The following is a 19,486-nucleotide window of genomic DNA, read 5'->3' as shown; positions in this document are numbered from 1 at the left end:
ACTTCAATAGCTCAGACATAGGTGAGAGGTTTATTGCAGGAGTGGGTGGGTGAGATTCGGTGGCCTGCATTGTGCGGGAGGTTAGATTAGATGATCATAATGGTTCCTTCTGACCTTAATATCTATGAGTCTATGACTTTAAGATATTCCATTGTCCTGTCTGTATAGTTATGCACAACTTGCAGTGAAGTTGGCAGAGGTGGGAAGAAATCCGTAATGAGTAAAATGTGAATACGTTTTCCACTGAGAACCTGGCCAGTGAGGTCAATTTCTCCCATCTCATTTGCATTGCAAAGTTAATCATGTAGCTTTTGAGGCTGCAAGAAAAGCTGCCACATTTTACCAATACAAGCCAAATGTATTGTAAATCCATGACTACCTGGGACATCATTGTGGCAGCCATAGGTGCTGACTCTATTGATGCTCCAGCCCTGGAGCACCAATGGAAAAAAATGGTGGGTGCTTAGCATCCACCGGCAGCCTCCCCATCAGCTCCTTCCCCTCCCCCCCGTGCCTCCCACCCGCCAGCGGCCCCGCCAGTCAGCAACTCCCCTTCCCCTCCTAGTGCCTCCCACCTGCTGTGGATCAGCTGTTCCATGGCATGCAGGAGGCACTGAGGGAGAGAGGGGAGGAGTGAGGGCTGGGTGCGCTCAGGGGAGGGGGCAGAATGGGTCGGGAAGAGGCAGGGTGGGGATGGAGCGGGGGGAAGGAAGAGACAATGTGGGGGTAGGACCTTGGGGGAAGGGGTGGAGTGGGGGCAGGGACAGGGGGGCCCTCCGGCACATTAGAAACTCGGGGTGTGTGTGGTGGCAGGAAGGATAGAATTCAGGTCCTCCTGCTCAAAAAGCCTAAGAAATATGCTCATGGAGAGTCTCATTTAGCTGTTTTGCAATGTAAGGTGCATGACGCACAGTTGAACAGTTAGATTATTTGTTCTATCCCCATCAATGACTGATTGTTTTGTGGTATACTCTCCAGTGCTGTCTAATTCAGTAGCATCACTTCATCATACTTGTTTGTTTTCCTGTTGTACATTCCAGAGAGTAGTTGTGCCAGTGATTTTGATCAGTCTGGAACACATTTAATCCTAATGCATTTCTGAATTTCCCCTCCCTCACCAGATGAATGCACGGAGGTTTTTCTCGGCGCAGATAGGCTATCCTGAAGTAGGTATCTGTGCAGGAATACTTTCACATCAAGAATCTGCTTGGAGAGTCATTACTTCCCTTGCACATTCTCACACACTTCCACTATCCCCAGAGTACTCTGCTCTCTTGCTTTCGTGCTGTGTTCCTGTGACTCGTGAAGTACGTAGGCAAGAGTTACACTAACAGTGACTCAGGAGCAGCATGGAGAATTTTTTTTTTAAATCTCCAGAAGATGGGCGTCTGTGTGGGATAACGACAAAGAAAACTGATGTGGTGTTCGTGTCACCAGAGCTAAGAGAATTGAAACTCCAACTGACAGTGGAGGGTTTCTGTATAAATTGTTCACTGTTGCATTTGAATTTACCCACTGGCTGTAAGATAGGGGCTGCAGCAGGAGGAGTGTGAGGGCGGTACCAGTGATCTGACATGGACAGCTGGATTATTTCAGGTGACATCTATTCCCAGCAGTGAAAGCACCCAAGCTGCCTGTGCTAAGGAGTCAAAACAATTTATTACTGGTTATGTGTCACAGTTAATGGGAGGGTTTATTCATGAGGTTTAATGCATAAAACAGTGACCTTGAAAGTCAAGAGCCAGGGTTCTAATCCAGGTTCTGCCCACTGACTTTTACTAAAAAGAAAAGGAGTACTGTGATTTTGGTCAAGACCATTCCCCCCCTCCATTCTTTCTCTCTTGTCATTTTAGTCTATTAGCTCTTCAGGGGAAGAACTATCCTTCATGTTCGTTACTAAAAACTATATTGAATTAAGAGTAAGGACTAGATTATAACCTCAGCTGTATTGCAGATGTAAGGGGACTGTTGCCCCTTACAAACATTCAGTGGGGGTGTTTTAGTTGCTAGCTCCCAGTACTAAAAAGGGGGAAGGGTCGATGGGGAATCAGGACCCTGACACTGATAGCCCCCAGGAACAATGGGGAGAGGCCAGTGCTGCAGGTCAGCCTGAATGACAGGGCTGGCAGGCTAATCAGGGAGTCAGGAGGCCAGGGAGTCCCGTCCTCCGTGTGAGCTGGAATTGCGTGGGTCAGTCAGAGTGGGGCCGAGCTAAGGAGAAAGCAGGGGCCTGAGCTGAGCTGGGGAGCAGAGCTGTGCCAGATCCAGAGAGAGCAGACCCTGTCCTGGGAGCAAAGCTGTAGCAACCAGACTCAGAGGGGCCAAAGAAGCAGCCCAGGGAGCTGGAGGCAGAGCAGCAGCAGCCGTGCAGAGACAGAGTGGTGGACCTGGGGCTGGAGCAGTCCGGAGCTGGGTGCGGTGAGCAGCTGGGAAGAGCGAGGGGGACCCTGGGCAGCGGGCCCAGCACAGGGAGACGCCTCAGCCAAGAGGCTCTGCAGGCCAGGCTTGGATCGTAACCCCGACAGGGTGGGGGCAACACTGGGAAGAAGGGTCCTACCACTTAGAGCCTGAGCCAGAGCAAGTGTCCAACCCACAGCATCCCTACAGCACAGCCAGGGCCGGAGAAGGAGGCCTGGGACTTAGAAGGAACAGACTGTGAACTGCCCTGACATTCCAGAGACGCTGTTTGTGATGTTCCCTGCAACAGAGCGGGTTGATGTGTTTCCTTTAACCGTTCCCATTTTTCCTTATTCTTTTTCAAATTAATTGTTGATTAATCAACTTGCATTTGCTTTAACTTGTATGTAATGGTCAGTGGGTCAGAGAAGTGCCCAGGGCAGAGAGAGTACCCCAGAGTGGGGACACCCTAGCCCCTGTCCTAGGTGACCACAGCAGGGTTGGGGGTCGAGCCCCCAGGAATCCTGGGCCCAGCCTTGTTGGGGTTACGAGGACTCTGCCAGACAGGAGAATGGAAGGGGAGTCCTCAAGGGCAGGGAGGCCACTGGGTAAAGGAAGTGGGAGTGAGGGCTCAGATCCTTTCGCTAGCCCACTTCACCGGGGTAGTGCAGAAGCCAGAAAAGTTCCCCACAATAGCGAGGCTATTCCCCCGCTTACACAGACATCACAACATAACTCAAAATCCTACTAATGCACTCCTGGCAGATGATCAATTGCTGTGTGTCACACGCTTTTGATTGAGTCCATCCCTAACAGATTCATTTTTTAAGGCAGCGCAGGGAGATTTTTGCCCTTCCCAACCAGCTGTCCTTAAAGGTAGAGGGTCAAATTGTACTTACCTTACTCATGAAGGTCCTTCTTCAGGAAAGCACCTGTATTCAGAAAAAAGCATTTAAGCACAGGCTTATGACTCATAGACCCTGTCTGCACTACGGCGGGTAAGTCAACCTAAGTTACGTGAATAACATAGCTGGAGTCGACGTAGCTTAGGTCAACTTTCTGCAGTGTCTACACTGTGTTGGGTTGATGGAGACTTACCCTATGCCCCTCCCCCCCCCCCCCCCACACAGCAAGCAGGAGGCTCAGGGAGCAGCTCTAAGGCTGAGAGCAGGAGCAGCACATGGCAGTGGGGGGAGAGACAGCTGAACTGCCCACAATTGAGAGCCTGCTGGGCGGCTGCCGCACAGGGAAACTTAGGGGAGCGGGGAGCTGGGGGGGGTGGCTGCCGGTCCACCCTGGTTCCAAGTCCCCACCAGCTAGCGGCAACGGGCTGCTCTTCCTGCAAGCAGTGGACAAAACAGGCAGCTGCCAAAAGACGTTATAAGGGAGCATTGCACAACTTTAAATGAGCATGTTCCCTAATTGATCAGCAATGTAACAATGAAACAACGTTAACGGGGACAACTTTAAGTGAGGAGTTACTGTATCATAGAATCATAGAATATAAGGGTTGGAAGGGACCCCAGAAGGTCATCTAGTCCAACCCCCTGCTCGAAGCAGGACCAAATCCCAGTTAAATCATCCCAGCCAGGGCTTTGTCAAGCCTGACCTTAAAAACCTCTAAGGAAGGAGATTCTACCACCTCCCTAGGTAACGCATTCCAGTGTTTCACCACCCTCTTAGTGAAAAAGTTTTTCCTAATATCCAATCTAAACCTCCCCCACTGCAGCTTGAGACCATTACTCCTCGTTCTGTCATCTGCTACCATTGAGAACAGTCTAGAGCCATCCTCTTTGGAACCCCCTTTCAGGTAGTTGAAAGCAGCTATCAAATCCCCCCTCATTCTTCTCTTCTGCAGGCTAAACAATCCCAGCTCCCTCAGCCTCTCCTCATAACTCATGTGTTCCAGACCCCTAATCATTTTTGTTGCCCTTCGCTGGACTCTCTCCAATTTATCCACATCCTTCTTGAAGTGTGGGGCCCAAAACTGTACACAGTACTCCAGATGAGGCCTCACCAATGTCGAATAGAGGGGAACGATCACGTCCCTCGATCTGCTCGCTGTATGTTCTCAAGTGCTTTCCTGACTCATGGCCGAAGGAGCTATGTTGAAGTCATGTGAGTGAGATGATCATTTGGGCTTTATTGATAGTTGCACAGCAAAATCCCTATGCAACACTGTCATAAATATAAAGGGAAGGGTAACCACCTTTCTGTATACAGTGCTATAAAATCCCTCCTGACCAGAGGCAAAACCCTTTCACCTGTAAAGGGTTAAGAAGCTAATGTAACCTCGCTGGCACCTGACCAAAATGACCAATGAGGGGACAAGATACTTTCAAAGCTGGAGGGGGGGGAGAACAAAGGGGTCTGGCTGTCTGTGTGATGCTTTTTCCAGGAACAGATCAGAAATGCAAGCCTTCCAACTCCTGTTAAGTTAGTAAGTAATCTAACTAGAAAATGCATTAGATTTTCTTTTGTTTAATGGCTGGTAAAATAAGATGTACTGGAGGGAATGTATATTCCTGTTTTTGTGTCTCTTTGAAACTTAAGATTTTGCCTAGAGGGATTCTCTATGGGTTGAATCTGATTACCCTGTAAGGTATTTATCATCCTGATTTTACAGAGTGATTCTTCTACCTTTTCTTTAATTAAAATTCTTCTTTTAAGAACCTGATTGCTTTTTCATTGTTCTTAAGATCCAAGGGTTTGGGTCTGTGTTCACCTGTACCAATTGGTGAGGATTATTATAAAGCCTTCCCCAGGAAAGGGGGTGTAGGGCTTGGGGGGGGGGATATTTTGAGGGAAGACGTCTCCAAGTGGTCTCTTTCCCTGTTCTTTGTTTAAAACCCTTGGTGGTGGCAGCATACTGTTCAAGGACAAGGCAAAGTTTGTATCTTAGGGAAGTTTTTAACCTAAGCTGGTAAAAATAAGCTTAGGGGGTCTTTCATGCAGGTCCCCACATCTGTACCCTGGAGTTCAGAGTAGGGAAGGAACCTTGACGAACACATGAAAAACATAGGGGTAAAAACTTAATTGAAGACGACAAAAGCAAAAGAAATTCTGAGGTCTTCACCTTTAACTAGTTCATCTGTCTAAGGGGCTGTAAAAATCTCATAAAGATGTATGATGTTCTTTACTTTATCTTTGTAATGTTTTTTCTTATCTGAGATCTATTTTTTACTTTTTTTCAGTGAGTTTTGGCATACATCTTTATTTTCTTCATCATAATAATCATAATTCTGGTAAGGTTGGATATGGAGATTTTTGTGTGTCCTTCTGGAAAATAAGTTATCCAAAATCCATGAGTTATCCAAAATTACCCAAATGTTAAAGGTAACATAGTATATGGGCATGATATTATAACAAATGCAGGCCATCTTAGGAACTTCATGGTGGTTGCTATCTTTAGGGTGACCAGACAGCAAATGTGAATAATCGGGATGGGGGTGGGGAGGTAATAGGAGCCTATATAAGAAAAAGACCCAAAAATCGGGACTGTCCCTATAAAATCGGGACATCTGGTCACCCTAGCTATCTTCCACACCATAGTTATCTGAGATGCCAAAGCGGCAGTGTCAATAGATCTATCTAGCCAGTTTGCAAACCTAAGCCAGAGCCAGAAAATGTACAGCTGCAGCAGGCACATGGCAGGGAGCCGCATGCTGGGGGATGAGAAGCAGGCACGGAGGAAGCAGGGGCGCCATTTCAGATTTTGGTAAGGGGAGCAACTTTAACCCTGATTCCAGGGGCTACTTAGGCACCAGTAGGTAACTTATAAATTAGCTGACAGGAGCACTGTATTTAATTCCTATACAGGCAGTCCTCAGACTTACGACACAACTGGTTCCTGAAAAATGTGTCGCAAGTCGAAACATCGTAATTTGGAATTGCAATACATTCCATTGGGGACCGAGCGTCATAAGTCGAATCAGGGTAAATTCAGAAATGTAGTAAGTGCCGTTCAAAGTAAGTCGAATGTCGTAAAGTCGAGGACAGTCTGTATAAGGAAAGGAAAAAAAATACCAACACCAATTAAAGTAATATTTTAAATTTAGAACAATCAGGAGATAATACAGCAAAATATTTCCAATCCCAATCCTTGAGGTATCAGTTTTGGAACCTTAACACAGATATCAGAAACACAAGTTTGATACTTTGTACACTATCTTTAGTAGAGATAAATAAAATCTGCAGATAAACTCTGTTACTTTCATTATCTACTGTATTTTAGCCAATTGTTTTTCACTCCACTAAAGTGAATACTCCACAAATACTAAAACTGCATTTACGTAATTTTAACATACATAATTAAGGTTTTTTATTAAGAATGGTGATTTATTTTTCTTTTGGCATTTATGTTTACTGATCACAATCATGTACGTGACTCATTAACATTTGACTACATCACTACTGTTAGTATCAGACTTGGAAGCACATTTTATTTTTGTATTAATTTTAAGTTATTTTACATATATAATTAAAATACAATTTGAAAATAAGCAACCTTCATCTACGCAGTATCTAAAGTTGAGTGTTTAGCTAGTGGTTTTTTTAAACTGGCACTGCTAAAATGAGTACAAGCATTGAATTTACATTCTAGAAGGATACTATTATTTGATTGTACCACTTTAAATAATGAATGACAAAGCACAATATGGTAATAAAAGTAATGATAATTACTCAGGCCAGGACAGCCTACGCATTTTAGAACTCACTACTCAAAGAATTAAATTTTAAGCATAAGAGAGAAATAGAAGTATGAAAAAAAAAACAGTCAAAAAACCAGTATAATAGCACTGTAATCCTTATCAAACTTTGAAAGAATCATAATTATAGAGAATATATGTGCCTGTGCATTTCAACAGGAAGTAGCAAGATAAAAACAATAATACGTGTGTGTCGAGGGGCGGGGGGAAAGCATGTGTGGGAAACTGTTCCTCAGTGTGCCAGTCTGTGTCTCTTTAAACCGAGCACTCCGCCTCAATGCTTGTTCAGTGCAGCAGCCGCCGCCGCAGCTCTGACTTCTGAGGAGAGGTACCAGCACAGGCATACTCCATGCCCCCCCCCACAAACCAGCACAGTGGAGTCTCGCTTGGGCACGGCTACCTCTAGTATCGGGCAAGCTCCCGCAGCACCCTGCCAGGCCTGGATTGGCTTCCCAAAGACTGGGAGACTGCCATGGTGGTGGGAGCTGGGCGGCCAGAGATTGGTGGCGCCTGGCCGGACACCAAGCTCTGGGAGAGGTGGCTACGGGGAGGAGAAGTCAAAAGAAATTTTGGCGTTACTGTAGCCCCTGCATCTTCCCTTCCCGCCCCCAGCACCACTCATGTGCCTCTGACCTTAAAATCTAACTATTAAAGGTGTTTGGAGATATGGGGGAGTCTTCCCTGAACATTTGACCACCCTGTAGGGTTGTTAGGTATCCAATTTTTGACTGGAATACCCAGTCAAAAGGGACACTGGCAGCACTGGTCAGCACTGCTGACCAGGCCATTAAAAGTCTGGTTGGTGGTGCAGCAGGGCTGGCAGGCTCCCTGCCTGGCTTCATGCAGCTCCTGGGATGCAGCCAGCATGTCCGGCTCCTAGGCAGAGGGGCAGCCACAGGGGATCCATGCACTGCCCCCACCCTGAGCACTGGCTCTGCAGCTCCCACTGGCCCTCACCCCCTCCCACACACCAACCCCTGTCCTCAGCCCTGTCAAGGTTCCTCCCCCCACTCTGAACTCTAGGGTACAGATGTGGGGACCTGCATGAAAACCTCCTAAGCTTACTTTTACCACCTTAGGTTAAAACTTCCCCAAGGTACAAATTAATTTTATCTTTTGTCCTTGGAATAACCACTGCCACCACCACACTCTAACTGGGTTTACTAGGAAACGTAGTTTGGACACGTCTTTCCCCCCAAAATCCTCCCAACCCTTGCACCCCACTTCCTGGGAAAGGTTTGGTAAAAATCCTCACCAATTTGCATAGGTGATGACAGACCCAAACCGTTGGATCTGAGAACAATGAAAAAGCATTCAGTTTTCTTACAAGAAGACTTTTAATAGAAATAGAAGTAAATAGGAGTAAAGGAATCACCCCTGTAAAATCAGGATGGTAGGTACCTTACAGGGTAATTAGATTCAAAACATAGAGAATCCCTCTAGGCAAAACCTTAAGTTACAAAAAAGACACCCAGACAGAAATAGTCATTCTATTCAGCACAATTCTTTTCTCAGCCATTTAAAGAAATCATAATCTAACGCATATCTAGCTAGATTACTTACTAAAAGTTCTAAGACTCCATTCCTGTTCTATCCCCGGCAAAGCAGCATACCAACAGAGAGAGCCCCTTTGTTTTTCTCCCTCCTCCCAGCTTTTGAAAGTATCTTGTCTCCTCATTGGTCATTTTGGTCAGGTGCCAGCGAGGTTACCTTTAGCTTCTTAACCCTTTACAGGTGAGAGGATTTTTCCTCTGGCCAGGAGGGATTTTAAAGGGGTTTACCCTTCCCTTTATATTTATGGCAAGCCCTGAGCCCCCTAGTGCACCCAAATTACATCCCGGAGCCCGCACCCCAACTTCCTTTCCCAGCTCAGAGCCCCATCCCGCACTCTAAACCCCTCAGCCCCAACCCAGAGCCCCTTCCTTCGTGCCTGGTCCCAGCCCAGAGCCTGTCCTCCCTCCCACACACCAACCACCTGTCTCAGCATGGAGCCCCCTCCCACACTCCAAGTGATGGAGGGAGGGAGCCGAGCTGCAGAGCATAGGCGGGGCCTCAGGGAGGTTGAGGCAGGGAGCAGGGCAAGGGTGTTCAGTTTTCTGCCATTAGAAAGTTGGCAACCCTACCACCCTGAGATCCAGGTGCAAACATTTTTGTTAAAGGTTCTGAAATCTCTCTCTAGCTCTTATTTCTAGGGTGCTAATCACCACAGACTCTGCCTTAAGGTGTTTGGATATGTTGGCCTACAGTTCCAAAATGACTAGTGAATCTGGGTGCTTCCGTTGTTGGGTGCCTAACTTGAGACACCTCAAAGGACCTGATTTTCAGAAAGCCCTGAGCACCCACTTTCTGAAAATAGGGCCCTTTTAAGTTATATCAAATTGGTCATTGTCACGGAGTGTGGGGGAGTCCAGGCCCTGCACCCCTCTTCCTGGGATTCACTGAGACTCTCAGCCAGCCAGTAAAACAGAAGGTTTATTGGACAACAGGAACACAGTCCAAAACAGAGCTTGTAGGTACACCCAGGACCCCTCAGTCAAGTCCTTCTGGGGGAGCAGGGAGCTTAGACCCCAGCCCTGGGGTTCCCTGTGTTCCTCCACCCAGCCCCAAACTGAAAATAAACCCACCCAGCAGGTTCCCTGCTGCAGCCTCCGTCCACATTCCTGGGCAGAGGTGTTACCTCCCCCGCCCCCTCCTGGCTCAGGTGACAGGCTCTCAGGTCTCCCATCCCCAGGGAACATTCCCAGGTCAACACTCCCCCCTCCCTGCTGCGTCACATCGTCACATCCATCTAAAAATTGAGGCGTCTAAAATCAGTAAGGGCTTTACTTTAGGCCACCTTTCTTTTCCTCTTCTCCATTTTCACATGCCTTGGGTAAGAGCCTGCAGTTTTGGATGCTTGTACAAGCCAAACACAAATTTGCCAATCTCTAGTGTTAGAGCCTGAGGTGTCTCATCCAGCCCTAGTTTCTAATCCACACTTCCACTTTCCTTTGTTCACATTTCATAACTGTCTACAGTAATCACTGTTACCATATCTGACCTTACGTAACATCAATTTACATTTTGTATAAGTGCTACCATTCAAAACATGAAAATATCCTGAAAGCAGATCAAAGCTCACTCTTGGATTGAAAAATGTTTAAAACTAGTCATAAAAAATTACTTGCATATTACAGAGTCTGATGCAAACCCACAAACACAAAGAAAAAATTCAGAGTTGACGCTTGCCGTCTGTTCTTAAATCACTGAGAAGCAATGCCTGGTGACTTAAGGACAGCATTTCCAACTGAATACCAACTTCCATGGCTCTTGTGGACTTAGAATAATGTCAGTTAAAGAAGGGCATCTATTTACACAATTTTAGGATATACCTACACTTAAAAAGCTGCAGCTGCGCCAATGTTGTGCTTCAGTGTAGACACTGCCTATGACAACTGGAAGAGTTCTCCTGTCAGTGTAAGTAATCCACCTCCCCGCGAGGTAGCAGCAAGGTTGGCAGAAGAAGTCTTCTGTTGACCTAGCGGTGTCTACACTGGGAGTTAGGTTGGTACAGCTATGGATTTTTCACACCCTTGAGAGATGTAGCTATACTGATGTAAGTTCCTTGTGTAGACCAGTCCTTAGGGTCTCAAGTTAATTGCATTTTTGTCAGACTTGTCTGTTATGGCCACTCAGCGTATGAGTTACACTAGCTTAGACCCATCATACATTTATAGTTGTCTTTTTTTTTTAACATGAACAGTATGCTTGGTGCTGTTCAATATACCAAAGAACAAGTCCTTGCCCCAAAAAGCTTGTGATCGGCAAAACAGACACATCCAAAACCAGATGGAGGGGTGACTTAAAATGATTTTGTTTTGCAGTTGTTCTAAATTGTGAACTCCTTTCTTGTTGGCAAGGTGGAAGAAGTGGGTGTCATTGTAGGGAGTTTTAGACTTCCTTAGGCTTAGTGGGAAAAATTCAGGAAGTGAAGTGTAAGAGTGGCCTATTTTGGTGAAAGTCTAAAGGAGGCTAATGAGGGTGTCAAGATAGGTGTAATGGACATGCTGAGGGGTGTTACCCTAATGTAGACTCCTTCTAGACTCTTTTAAGGTTTGCCTTCATGAGACTTTTTTACGCTAGGGTAAAAGAACAAATGTTTGTAGCCTGGATCAAACATCTGCGAGGTTCCACACTAGCATTTAGTTAAGTGCCTGGAGTTAATTGATTAACTCAGTACAAAACTCTAGAGTAGCTATAACCAGACTCATCTCTGAATTTGGCTTCTTGATATGTCAGTTATACCAATTTGGACTCCTGTGCAGATTTGTTGCACTTGATCCTGCTCTGTTACACTGATGCATATCGTGGTAATTCCAGTTAAATCAAAGGATTTATGCTGGACTCCGTGAAAAGAGAATTGGGCTCGTGGCATAAAATTCAGAAGTCATGTATAAAGTGAAGTTTATGTTACACCGTATTAAGTGGGGGTAAGTCTAGAAGGAGTCTAACGTACAGGTTTGGAAGTAAGTATAAGTTGCACCAATTTACCTCTGAATTTGTCTTTCCCTTAAGGGGTGAACTGAAGCAGGATAATCATTTGTAACACAGTTTACTTTCTGTCATACAAAAAAGATGAAATATACACCACTAAGTGTGTAGCATTCCAAAGGGCAGGTAGACACCGAAGAATGAATAGATTTCCCCCTTTAACTCACTTCTGGAGTTTCTTCTAATGTGCAAAGGGAAAGGCTGTGTTCAATTTAGGAATGTTTTGCCTCATAGGAAGGTGCTGAGGATTTATATGTGGAGATTAGGAAACAACATCAGGGAAAGAAGAGAAATTAAGATAACAGGGAAAGAAATTAATGGTATTCATAGAATCATAGAATATAAGGGTTGGAAGGGACCCCAGAAGGTCATCTAGTCCAACCCCCTGCTCGAAGCAGGACCAATTCCCAGTTAAATCATCCCAGCCAGGGCTTTGTCAAGCCTGACCTTAAAAACCTCTAAGGAAGGAGATTCTACCACCTCCCTAGGTAACGCATTCCAGTGTTTCACCACCCTCTTAGTGAAAAAGTTTTTCCTAATATCCAATCTAAACCTCCCCCACTGCAGCTTGAGACCATTACTCCTCGTTCTGTCATCTGCTACCATTGAGAACAGTCTAGAGCCATCCTCTTTGGAACTCCCTTTCAGGTAGTTGAAAGCAGCTATCAAATCCCCCCTCATTCTTCTCTTCTGCAGGCTAAACAATCCCAGCTCCCTCAGCCTCTCCTCATAACTCATGTGTTCCAGACCCCTAATCATTTTTGTTGCCCTCCGCTGGACTCTCTCCAATTTATCCACATCCTTCTTGAAGTGTGGGGCCCAAAACTGGACACAGTACTCCAGATGAGGCCTCACCAATGTCGAATAGAGGGGAACGATCACGTCCCTCGATCTGCTCGCTATGCCCCTACTTATACATCCCAAAATGCCATTGGCCTTCTTGGCAACAAGGGCACACTGCTGACTCATATCCAGCTTCTCGTTCACTGTCACCCCTAGGTCCTTTTCCGTAGAACTGCTGCCTAGCCATTCGGTCCCTAGTCTGTAGCTGTGCATTGGGTTCTTCCGTCCTAAGTGCAGGACCCTGCACTTATCCTTATTGAACCTCATCAGATTTCTTTTGGCCCAATCCTCCAATTTGTCTAGGTCCTTCTGTATCCTATCCCTCCCCTCCAGCGTATCTACCACTCCTCCCAGTTTAGTATCATCCGCAAATTTGCTGAGAGTGCAATCCACACCATCCTCCAGATCATTTATGAAGATATTGAACAAAACCGGCCCCAGGACCGACCCTTGGGGCACTCCACTTGATACCGGCTGCCAACTAGACATGGAGCCATTGATAACTACCCGTTGAGCCCGACAATCTAGCCAGCTTTCTACCCACCTTATAGTGCATTCTTCCAGCCCATACTTCCTTAACTTGCTGACAAGAACACTGTGGGAGACCGTGTCAAAAGCTTTGCTAAAGTCAAGAAACATTCTCTCCCTGGTATATTGGACTTAGTTTTCTGTGTTGTTTCTCTCACTGACTTCATCCCTGCATTAAAGATAACTTCTGTGCTGTGTCTGGGTTAGACTGGATTGGCAGGAAACAGTGGAGTAGCAGCTGTTCTCTGTATTTGCCATGGGTTTTCCAGTGTTACAGGAAAGCCTCCTGACCTAAGTTTATAACCAAATATCTGACTGTTTGGTTTCTGATAGAGAAGGGACCAAAGTAAAGCTGTAGAGCATCCATGGACCCTGAGGTTTTTCAAAATCTAGAACTAAATTTTGCAGTTTGGGTTCATCTCCAGTTTTTGGCTATCTCAAAGCATGATTCATGTTGCCTCTGAATCACCAGCTGCTGCACACTTTAAGTCCATTTTCTCTTGCTTCTGATACAATTTTTGGACTTCCTTACTGATTCTAAGTGGATTGTTATAAAAGTTAGTCATTCTGCCTCACAGGGGAGTATGAAAATACATTTGAAGATATTTGTCAATTTTCTGTCATTTGAATTTTGTGTTCTGCTTTTGGTCTAAACTGTTTGTTTTCTTCACTTTGGAAGTATTTCTTTTTCTTTAACAAAAACATGTACAATTAAATTATGTACCCAGAAGTGGCTGTTTATTAGAGCATAATCAGATAATGAATTACTTAGTCCTTCTTTTCAAATAATTGCCTACCACGTTCTGTTAGGTGCTCTCATACCACACTCGTGGACTTAGGATACAATCCTGAACAGAAGAGAGTTCATTCATGTGCTGCTAGAAGTAGGTAAGCAAAACACTCATTTTTACAAATATTCACTCTGTTACTTTGAAATTATTTGCTTCAGCTAATTTCATGACCCTTTGTGTATTTATATTCTGATTTCACTAGCTGGCATGTTTGTGTCACCATCCAATTTTTATTGTAGAATATTTGTGAAAAGTGAATTTCAAATTCCACAGTTGCAAGTAATCACACCATAGTCATAGTAAGGCTAAGATTTTTATCACAGATATTTTAGTAAAAGTCATGGACATGACAGGGGCAATAAGCAAACATTCACAGAAGCCCCTGGTCTGTCCATGACTTCCACTAAAAATATCCCTGACAAAAGGTGTAGGCGGGTTCAGCAGCCACCGCTGCTGGGGCTCCCACCGCTGCTACGCATCCCGTCTCACCCAGCAGCTCGTAGCTGCGGAGTTCCCCCACGGCTTGCCGTGGCTGGACAGTTGCACCCCCTCGCCCCCCACCATGGCTGGACAGTTTCACAGGGTCCCCCCACTGCCCGCCATGGCTGGGCAGATACGGGGTCCCCCCGCCAGGGCTAGGAGCAGCAGGGCAAAAATGTCTCAGAGCTCAATGGACATCCCTGATTCCATGACCTCCGTGACATAATCACAGCCTTAGTCATAAGCCAATCGGAGGAAGATGTACCTTGTGGCCTGTGTCCAATCAACACAGCTTGAGAATTGAAACAGATTATTCCCAGTGGTTAGTTATGAGTATTTCATCTACAGGCAAACAATTATTCTTAGAAGTATTTGGCAAATAATTGAGTGATGAATAAATGTTGAGAAAACCATGATCATTAGACAATCCACAAGCAGAATAAGATGCTAATTTTGTTTATTAAAAAATAATTATGACTTTTTTGCCCATATCGTCAAATGAATGATTGACATGTTTTGGCTGTTGTCCTACAAACACTAATGTGTGTGCTTAACTTTAAGAGCATGACTTCAGTAGAATGCCTGAAGTTAAGCATGTACAGGATGTTTTCAGGGCCTTAGAGTAATATATGTGGGTATAAAATGTTAGTGATATAAGATAGTTTCTATTAAAACTCTGTTAGGGTAGCTCTCCTGGACTACTGAATTATCACTAATGAGCACAGAGCTGATAACAAGCTGCATTTGACTCAAGAAGATGTTTCAGTTTTTCAAAAAGTTGGGATTTACTGTCTTCTTCCTTTCATGAGCACGGCCAATTGGGGGTGGGCCAGGATGGCCATTTGGCCTGGGCCTCAAGCTCAAAGGGGCACAAAGTTAGACACTTTTTTGTCATTTAAGTTTTGCAACTTGTTTTTATGTGCACCCCTATCGGACCAAAATGTGACTCTCTCTCCGCTTAGAGCTGCAAATTTAAGCAAACAAATGAATATATTCCACAAACTTTAAATTGGATTGCAAGCCAAAGGGATTGCTTCAAGAAATACTGGAACTTGGACGCTCTGGGGTGTTTCCTATTATCGCAATTGCATTGCATATTTTTGTCAGTTTGCCTGCACCAGTGACTTCAGGTGAATGCACCTTCAACGTATTGAAGCAGTTAAAGAACTATCACCATTCAGCTATGGGACAAGAGCATTTTAATGGGCTCGCTATGCTTAATATCAACTGTGACATTGCACGAAAGCTAGATTTTCCCCCTCAATTAGTGCATTGCACAGAAAAAGGCTAGAAAAGAATTTGTAAATAAAAAAATATTCAAATGATGTCTCACTCTTTTTTGGTGCCTTATTTTGTTTTCATGTATCATTTTTTTTTTATTTTTCTTATGGCTAGGGGCCTCAAAAGCTGGAAGTGGCCTGGACCTCTCTGGACTTCTGAGAGGGCCAGTCCGTGAGCTCCACCATCACCATGACTTTTCAGGCAAATGAGCGATTATCCAGAAAGACAACTCATAGAATCGTAGAATATCAGGGTTGGAAGGGACCTCAGGAGGTCATCTAGTCCAATCCCCTGCTCAAAGCAGGACCAATCCGCAATTAAATCATCCCAGCCAGGGCTTTGTCAAGCCTGACCTTAAAAACTTCTAAGGAAGGAGATTCCACCACCTCCCTAGTGAAAAAGTTTTTCCTAATATCCAACCGAAAACTCACCCACTGCAACTTGAGACCATTACTCCTTGTTCTGTCATCAGCTACCACTGAGAACAGTCTAGAGCCATCCTCTTTGGAACCCCCCTTCAGGTAGTTGAAGGCAGCTATCAAATCCCCCCTCAGTCTTCTCTTCCATAGACTAAACATCCCCAGTTCCCTCAGCCTCTCCTCATAACTCATGTGTTCCAGTCCTCTAATCATTTTTGTTGCCCTCCGCTGGACTCTTTCCAATTTTTCCACATCCTTCTTGTAGTGTGGGGCTCCAAACTGGACACAGAACTCCCAGATGAGGCCTCACCAGTGTCGAATAGAGGGGAACGATCACGTCCCTCGATCTGCTGGCAATGCCCCTACTTATACATCCCAAAATGCCATTGGCCTTCTTCGCAACAAGGGCACAACTGTTGACTCATATCCAGCTTCTCGTCCACTGTAATCCCTAGGTCCTTTTCTGCAGAACTGCTGTCTAGCCTAGTCTGAAGCGGTGCCTGGGATTCTTCCGTCCTAAGTGCAGGACTCTGCACTTGTCCTTGTTGAACCCCATCAGATTTCTTTTGGCCCAATCCTCCAATTTGTCTAGGTCCCTCTGTATCCTATCCCTACCCTCCAGCATATCTACCTCTCCTCCCAGTTTAGTGTCACATGCAAACTTGCTGAGGGTGCAATCCACACCATCCTCCAGATCATTTATGAAGATATTGAACAAAACCGGCCCCAGGACCAACCCTTGGGGCACTCCACTTGATACCGGCTGCCAACTAGACATGGAGCCATTGATCACTACCGTTGAGCCTGACAAGCTAGCCAGCTTTCTATCCACCTTATAGTCCATTCATCCAGCCCATACTACTTTAACTTGCTGGCAAGAATACTGTGGGAGACAGTATCAAAAGCTTTGCTAAAGTCAAAGAACAACACGTCCACTGCTTTCCCTTCATCCACAGAGGCAGTTATCTCATGATAGAAGGCAATTAGATTAGTCAGGCATGACTTGCCCTTGATGAATCCATGCTGACTGTTCCTGATCACTTTCCTCTCCTGTAAGTGCTTCAGAATTGATTCCTTGAAGACCTGCTCCATGATTTTTCCAGGGACTGAGGTGAGGCTGACAGGCCTGTAGTTCCCAGGATCCTCCTCCTTCCCTTTTTTAAAGATGGGCACTACATTAGCCTTTTTCCAGTCGTCCGGGACTTCCCCGGATCGCCATGAGTTTTCAAAGATAATGGCCCCGCAATCACATCCGCCAACTCCTTTAGCATTCTCGGATGCAACGCATCCGGCCCCATGGACTTGTGCACATCCAGCTTTTCTAAATAGTCCCGAACTACTTCTTTCTCCACAGAGGACTGGTCACCTCCTCCCCATGCTGTGCTGCCCAATGCAGCAGTCTGGGAGGTGACCTTGTTCGTGAAGACAGAGGCAAAAAAAGCATTGAGTACATCGTCTGTCACTAGGATCCTGTCACATCCTCATTCAGTGAGGGGCCCACACTTTCCATGACTTTCTTCTTGTTGCCAACATACCTGAAGAAACCCTTCTTGTTACTCTTAACATCTCTTGCTAGCTGCAACTCCAGGTGTTATTTGGCCTTCCTGATTTCACTCCTGCATGCCCAAGCAATATTTTTATACTCAGCCCTGGTCATTTGTCCAATCTTCCACTTCTTGTAAGCTTCTTTTTTGTATTTAAGATCAGCAAGGATTTCCCTGTTAAGCCGAGCTGGTCGCCTGCCATATTTACTATTCTTTCTACACATTGGGATGGTTTGTCCCTGTAACCTCAATAAGGATTCTTTAAAATACAGCCAGTTCTCCTGGACTCCTTTCCCCCTCGTGTTATTCTCCTAGGGGATCCTGCCCATCAGTTCCCTGAGGGAGTCAAAGTCTGCTTTTCTAAAGTCCAGGGTCTTTATTCAGCTGCTTATCTTTCTTCCTTGTGTCAGGAAGGACATGACAGACGTGGCCTCATTGGACCTTCATCCCTTGTATTTATAATGTGAGGTTTATAGTAATGTTCCTTAAACTCAGTCATAAAGCCCTGGGGAAAGAATTTGAAAATTTTATTAGAAGCTTGGACATAAAAGGTGAAATATTGTTTCATCGTAATATTTCATCTTCCTGTTGAGGTCAATAGAAAATACAAAACTTGTTTGCAATATTCCTTGAGCTATAGCTATGTAGAAACTTTGGTTGGATCAATTTAGCTGAACAAAAATCCAATTGGTTTGTTCTAGAAAATAAGATGAGTTTGTGAAAGGTTTAAAACAAACAGATTTATTCTTAAAATGTGTTTTTAATTTTAATAACATACTTCCTAAAGGTGTAGGAAGGATGCCTTTTGTAATAACATACACAGCCTATTTGTTCCCAGTTCTCCAAATATCTAATATTAATTATAGTAGTATGAATACACTGAATGGGGAATCAATAAATATTGACACATCTGGCTATCTGCCAGGGTAGGCAGCATCTTAAAAAAAATAAGCACAATTCAAAACATATAACTCAGCATTTGACATTTTATAATAGAAAGTGAATCAATTGTTAGACTTGAGTTGCCACTGGGCACTACTGCATTGTGATAAATTAGTTCTCTCCAAAGGAACAGGGCTCATATGAATTTTATCTGCTAGAGTAGCGGTTCTCAAACTTTTTTTTTTTGTGTGGACCACTTGAAAATTGCTGTGGGTTTCGGCAGATCACTTAATATTTCTAAATGTTTGTACCATTAGCTAACTATTGTAAAGCGCTTTGGATAAAAGCACTATACTAAAAAAAACCCTTTTTTGTTCTACAAATAAAAGAACACAACTCATATTTTAATATCAGTAGTCTTACCTTTCTAATGTGATGGATGTTCCCTCTCTCCCCTGCCACAGCAGCCCACAAGCTGGGGCTGGGAAGGAGGGGGATCTCTCTCCTTAGCCCCCTCCGCGTCAGCTCCTGAGCTGGGAAGGAGGGGGGGCAGGCTTCTCCCTGGCAGCTGCAGCCCTGGAGCTGGGAAAAGTCACCTCTTTCTCTGGCTGCTGCAGCCCTTCACGTCCCAAATTCTGCCCTCCCTTCTCATCCCACTGCCCCATATTCCTCCCCAAGATCACCACCTCACCTTACATGTGCGTCTTCTCCATGGTCCAGGCACCTAATTAGTGGAGCCACGCCTGCGTGGCTTCACTAATTAGGTGGGTGGCCCTTCATTCTCTTGTGTGCAGCCGCCCAGGTGTGCAAATTAGAGGGAACTATCCGCAGACCACCTGAATGGAGTCTGTGGACCACAGTTTGAGAACCTCTGCACTAGAGGGTACATCCACTTTCCTGTCTTTGCTTTGTGACCAGCTTACAACTACTAGATAAAATCTGTATAAGCATTTTCATTTTGCAGAAATTAAACAGGGTTTTGTTTTTTTTTTAATGAATCCTGCTCAGATGTCACTGGAGATTTTAAAGCAATTAAGTGCACTTGTATGAAGATGATTTACATTTGCATTTAGGATTTAAAT

This window comes from Caretta caretta, chromosome 1 (assembly GCF_965140235.1).
Source record: "Caretta caretta isolate rCarCar2 chromosome 1, rCarCar1.hap1, whole genome shotgun sequence".
In the NCBI taxonomy this organism is placed as follows: Eukaryota; Metazoa; Chordata; order Testudines; family Cheloniidae; genus Caretta; species Caretta caretta.
Note: the sequence above shows the minus strand (reverse complement) of the source record.